Here is a 6,725-nt window from a genome sequence, read left to right as displayed (position 1 = left end):
GAAATCAACCAACAACAAATGTTGGACAGGCTGTGGGGAAAAAGGAGCACTTCTCCACTGCTGGTGGGAATGTATACTGGTGCAACCATTATGGAAATCAGTGTGGAGACTCCTTAGAAAAGTTGGACTGGAAATCCCCTTTAAACCAGCTATTCCTCTACTGGGAATTTTCCCATAGGATCTGAAAACATCATATCATAGTGATATATGTGTGTCTATGTTTATAGCAGCACAATTTGTGATAGCCAAATCTTGGAAGCAACCAAGATGCCTGTCACTGAGGAATGCATGAAAAAGATGTGGTATTTTTATACAATGAAGTATTACTCAGCTATAAAGAATGATAAACTCGAACACTTTATGTTGAAGTGGATGCCACTTGAAGATATACTCATAAGTGAAATAAACCAGACACACATGTGTATCATATAGTTTCTGTAGTATAAGAAATGAAAAGAAGAAATACAAATAGAAAAGTGTAATATAACTAAAAGTAAAGAAAGAACTTGAGGACTAAAAAATGAAAAGAGAGCAAAGAGAAGAGCTAGGAAACATGACAGGGGCAAGCCATACAGTTATATGTAGAAGATGGGCAAGGCAATGATCCTTAGAATCTTCAGAAGATTTTTGAATCTAGAAGTTAATTGGAAAGATTCTCACCCTTACTAACTATATATACAGACACCTGTGAACTAAGCAACTGCACTGAAGATGGCAATTTGTAGTAGTAGTTTCATGGTTGCAGTGCCTATCATTCTGGTCTTCTGAATATTGGTTGCTTGTCATGACATGCCAGTTGCTGCCATGCTGTCTCTTGGGTAGAAGATTGTTCAAAAAGAAGGGAGTGGTGAATGAAGGCAGGAGACATAAAAAGAAATGTTGCAGGACTGTCCTGCTACAAGGTTGTATGTGGTTAGATATCTGGACTTATGTGTAAACATAAGAATTCTGTAATTCTTTATGCCTGTTTTAAAATATATTATAATTTTTTAAAATGTTTTTTCACCATATTCTGTGGGGACTTAAAGTTCAACATATCAATACTTGATGAAAAATACCTGTTCCATGTTATGGCTAAGATGTTTGATGTTCAGACAGATAGTTAGGTTAAGCTTAACAAGACTTGCATGGTGATAACAATAAGCTTCTGTTCTGGAGGGTTAACCACCTAAGTTTACAGACCAAAATTAGAGAAAAAGGAGGGCTGCAAGGAAAGTCAGCATTTTGGCCCTAGCCTTCCAAGGTCAATTAAGACTCAGTACATATGAGATCTTGTACTGTAATATCATGTAACTCAGTAGTGTCCCAAATTTTCTGATCAAGGAGATTATTGGGCCAAAGAGGAAAGTGATCGATGATGTAGTGTGTGCCCTAAGGAGAGTCACATGGAGAGAAAACATTCTCTCAGGCTTTCACAGGGAGCACATTGGCCAAGCAATGGCTTTGGCTCATCCACATGGCTGTCACTGACAAAAGATCAACAATCTGAGGTACAGCATCTCAGGATAAATCCTGAGGGGATTTCACTGATCTTATCAGATCCAAAAGCTACAACTCTTGTTGCATAGGTCTTGCTTTATCTTGTTCTTAACCATCCAGCAGTAAAGTATAAAAATGAAGTACAAGAAGTAATGCCATGGTGTTATGTTGAGCTGTAGGGGACTTAGGTCAACAATTTCTGACACTACCAGTGAAGTGAAAGACCCAATAATATTATGGACTACTGGACTCTTTTAGAATATTTTTCTGAGTTAACACACCTATAATATTCATAGGACGGAATTAAACAAAAAAGGGGATATATAAATGAATGTCCATTTTGTATCTGTGTATTTAAAATAGTTAGGGTAGATATATATTTACATTCTCTTAATGAATAAAGGGACTTCGTGTAATAGTGTTTGTAGATAGGATATCATATCTGCATCTTCTGTGGCAAATAACCACTAGGAAGAATGTATGCAGTGTGTTAATTGTTGGAACTGTCCTACCAATTTGATTTGAAACTGTCTCATTGTTATTTGTCTGGCAATAAAATTATAGAAAAAATGTTAGAACATATTTTTAAAAAAGTTTAGTGCATAGTGATAGGCATGGGTGAAGGTTCAGTCTTTGGCATGTGGAGAACCAGTTTTTCTAGCACCATTTATTAAAGAGATGAACTTTCTTCCAGTGAATGTGTTTTGCTTCTTTGTTGAAGATAAGGTGGTATAGTGTATTGTACATTGTTATCTTCTTAGTGGCTATCCATAATACAAGAAGCAGACAGGATATCCTGTTCAAACACTATTAGCACACCTTTTTCTTCTCATTGAATTACATGAAAGTAGCTGTATATCTATCCTAACTATTTTGTGTGTAGAAATACAAATTGATCTTTCCTTTGTATCCCCCTTTTTTGGGTTTAGTCCTGTCTGAGGTGGGTATTCTATTGGCATCTAAATATTATAGGTGTTTTAATTCAGCAAAACAATCCAACACTGTCTAGCAATCTATAATATTAGAGGGTTATCCTCAGAAGTTATTGACTTGAGCCTTTTACTCAGCTTATAGTTTTTAGAGAGTTCAGTTCATTGTTGACTAGTTCCAATGTAGGATGACATGACAGAGAAGAATGACAGAGAAGAAATTTTTCATGGTGAGCAGAAGACAGCAAAGCAGTGAAGCAGAAAAAAAGCAGCAAGTAGAAAGTGACAAGCAGCAGTTCTCTTTGTGTCCCTCATATCCTACCCATATTGCCCATTCTTAAGATAGGTATTACTCACACTCAGTATGGGGCAGCCTTAATGCTAGCATTGTGCTGTGAGCCAATTTTTGTGCCACATCCTTGACTCCAGCATCACACAACCTAGATTGAGCGACCACCAAAAAGGCTCCATCTATGACTGCATTCTGCTTTGCGAGGACATATAGGCACAAGCTATAACATGTCCAAGACTGGGAAGACTCTCAAAATTTAGTTATTGAAAAAAGCAGCAGTAAATACTATCTATTTGGGTATTTACTAAAATTCTTCTTCTCTCTCTTTTCTCCTCTCTCCCTCTCCTCCTCTTCCTCCCTACCTCCCTCTCTCTTCTCACTGATTTTAAGATAAAGACATAGAGCATGTGATGGTTAATTTTATGTACTCACTCATTTAGGTCAAAAGAACCCAGATAATGTCTGAACATCATTTCTTGGTGTGTATTTGCTTCTGGAGAAAATCAGCACTAGAATCTGTGAACTAAGTAAAGATCTCTCAAAAAATAGTGTCTAGTTTGTTGAGGGCCTAAATAAAAAGGCAAAGAAGAATTAATTCTGTCCCTCTCCTAGATCTGTATGTCTGTCAACTCCTGTTGTTAGCTGTCAGAACTCCAGATTCCCACTTTCAAGCTTCAGAACGTACACCAGGGACATCCCCAGTCCTCAGGCATCTGGCCTAGGATTGAGAACCATATCATCAGCAATTCTGGGGCCAGGCATTTGAGTCCAGACTGAATTTTGCTACTTCCTTTCTCAGCCCTCCAGATTGTAGATGATTGATCAACTTTTCACCTTTATAGCCATATTAGCCCATCCTATAATAAATCCTCCTGTCTGTCTGTCTGTCTGTCTGTCTGTCTGTCTGTCTGTCTGTCTAGCTAGCTAGCTATTCTATTTGTTCTGTTTCTCTGATACAGATTTGAACATTAAAAGTTTTGGCTTAAAGATACATGGCTTGTTATGTCTAGGTTAACAAGTAGATATATTTTAATAAAGCAGCAACAGGAAACAGATTGGATTAATAAAATAGATTATCAAATGCTTCCACAATAAACCACATTGCAGCAAATTGAAAAAATAACCTCAGATTTCCAAGAATATATAAATCAAAATAATGCATTAAGGTGTTATAAAAAACTAGGCAAAACTATATTTTTCATTCTCTTATCCTGTCCAAAAGATAAAACACTCTTGTTATAAACAGGCTTAGATAAATTGTGTTGGTTGAAACATGAAAATAAGATTTTTTTTTCAGTCATTAGTTATTTAGCTACTGAGAAATTTCATCTTAAGTAGGCTTTCTTGTATGTATCTGAGTACCAGTGTTTTGCCTCACCTTCTTCACCTGTAAGCTGGATAATAATACAAGGGTATTGTAGTGAGGATTCAATAAATTAATATATGCAAATTACTCTAAGTAACTACACAAAGCACACTGCTAGGCACATACCAAGTGTCCAGTGAATGTTATCTATTATTGGATATTATTATTGTACAAACTAATAGGTTGTATTAGTATATTAGTGTTTTATTAGGTATTAGTGTTCCATTATTTGAATAACAGCTCCACTTCCAGAACACTTATTTATATATTTTATCTAAATTGCCTTGGAGTCAGTATTTAATTTTTATTGGGTGCTAGAGATACAACTAGAAAAATGTAGTCCAACCTTTAAGAAATTTATAATCTAATTCCAATGGATTTTTTTTTTATGAATTTCAGGCAGGGTCTACAGGGTGTACAGGGTCTCACTATGTAGATCGGACTCCTAGTGATTCTCCTATTTTCAGCCTCCCAAGAGCTGGGATTACAGGCATGTGCCACCACACTCAGTCGCAATTGTCATCTTAGTGCACCCCAGGACAGGGCCAGCATGGAATGCTGGGGATTGAAACCCAGCCTCTGTGCTGTACCTAAGCAGGCCCTTTAGTCTGCTGAGTTATCTGGTTGACCCTCCAATGGAATATATATATATATATATATATATATATATATATCCTGTAAATTGATTGTGGGGAACATATAGGGGAAAAATAGGATGATATTTAGAACTTTTTGGTTCAAGATTTCTACAGAGTGCACTGAAAGTCCAACCTTTTCCCAATCATTGGCTCCTCTTATTGTGATGGCGGCTGTTATGGTTTGTACCTTAAGTGTCTCTCAAAAGTCATGTGTTAAAGTCTGGGTTACTAAGTTGCACTGCAACTGGAAGGTGGCAGAACCTTTAGAAGGTAGGACCTAGTGTAAGTAATTTAGGTCACATGGGCTGTGCCCTTGAAGATAGATTGAGAACCCATCCCTTCCTGTCTTGGTTTTTTGGCTGCCATGAGATGAGCTGAAAGCATAAACTAAAACAGATGCGTTCTTCTTGGAAGTGCATCATTACTGGTATTTTGTCACAGGAATGGAAAGCTGATGAACACCATGTCAAATGAAGACTGCCTAATGAAAGGATGTTTTCTGCCATTGGCAGGGACAGAAGTAGGATAGAAGAAATGAAAGATAAGAGAAGACAACAGGCCTACCCTCCCATTGACAGAACTCCACTGAGCTACAGCCACTTGTCCCATCATTGTAGAAGGCAGACAGACACAGGACATCTAAGGGCAACCTGGGGAGCCCTGCCCCCTCCCCTACCTCCACCATCACCAGAGTTCTGCAGAGTTGTGGCCACCTCTCCCATAGGTAGCAGAAGTACTGGTGAGCCCTACCCTGCCCTCCTACTGTTATAGGAGTGAGCCTTAGTCACCCACCATTCCACTACTTTACTGTCACTTCTGTGTCTAGGTGAACACTGGGAGCTTCAAAAATGACAAGAGAAACAAAAGTCAATCTCAGACCTCTAGCCTGCCCAGAAAATGTCCAGGAGACAAAATAAGAGAAGAATTTGAAAGCCACACCTGAAATTTCAGAAATGATAGCAACTGAAGTAAAGAAACAACTCCATCAGGTTATAGAAGAAATCAAATCAGATCAGAAATAATCTCTCAGGTTAAAAAAAATGACAACATCATGAAAGAGTTGTTCAGCACATCTAAAGCAAACACAGATGAAAAAAAAATAGAGAAGAATAGGAAAAGGATGGAAACATTGAATGACCAATACAGGAAAGAACTAGAATGCATGAAACAGATCCAAACAGATATCCAGAAAATTAAGAATTCCATTGAAAGGTGTAGAAATTGCTGGACTGAAGCTGAAGATAGAATTTCAGACCTTGAAGATAGCATTGCAGCTAGTGAATATTACAGGAAAAATCTCTTAAATGTAAAAAGGAACCAGGAAATAATGAAACAACTGCAAGATGATGGAAAGAAAAACAATATAAGACTCATATGTATCAATGAAAAAGCAGGAGTCAACACAAACAACATAAAAAGACATTTTGCAGAAGTAGTAGCAGAAAATTTCCCAAGCATGGGAAAAGAATCTGACATATAGTTTGGTGAGGCATATAGAACTCCAGTTAGCCATAAGAAAAATAAATCTATGCCAAGATACGTAATAATTAAGATCCCAAAAATTCAGAAAAAGCACAGAATATTAAAAGCTATTAGAGAAAAGAAACATCATCAATAATGGAAAGCCCATTAGAATCACGGCAGGTTTCTCAACACAAACCATAAATCAAGAAGAGCATGGAGAAAAATATTTCAGGTCCTGGGAAAAAACAACTTCCAATCTAGATTGATGTATCCTGCAAAATTATCTATTAAATTTAATGGATAGGTAAGGTACTTCCATGACAAAGAACAACTGAAGGAATTCATTACCACCAAACCAACCCTCCAAAGAGTGCTGATAGATATTCTAGAAAGGGACAAAAAAAGATCAAAATTTCAAGAACAACTACAGAAGAGAACCACCAAGCAGAGCAAGCAATTAAATAGAGGGGAAGTTTCAGTAGCAAAATAAAATGACAAAGATAAGCCAATACATCTCGGTTATAACCATCAATGTAAATGTCCTCAATTCACAAATC

Source organism: Octodon degus, unplaced genomic scaffold, assembly GCF_000260255.1.
Source record: "Octodon degus isolate 3935 unplaced genomic scaffold, OctDeg1.0 scaffold00040, whole genome shotgun sequence".
NCBI lineage: Eukaryota > Metazoa > Chordata > Mammalia > Rodentia > Octodontidae > Octodon > Octodon degus.
This window is presented reverse-complemented; position numbering follows the sequence as displayed.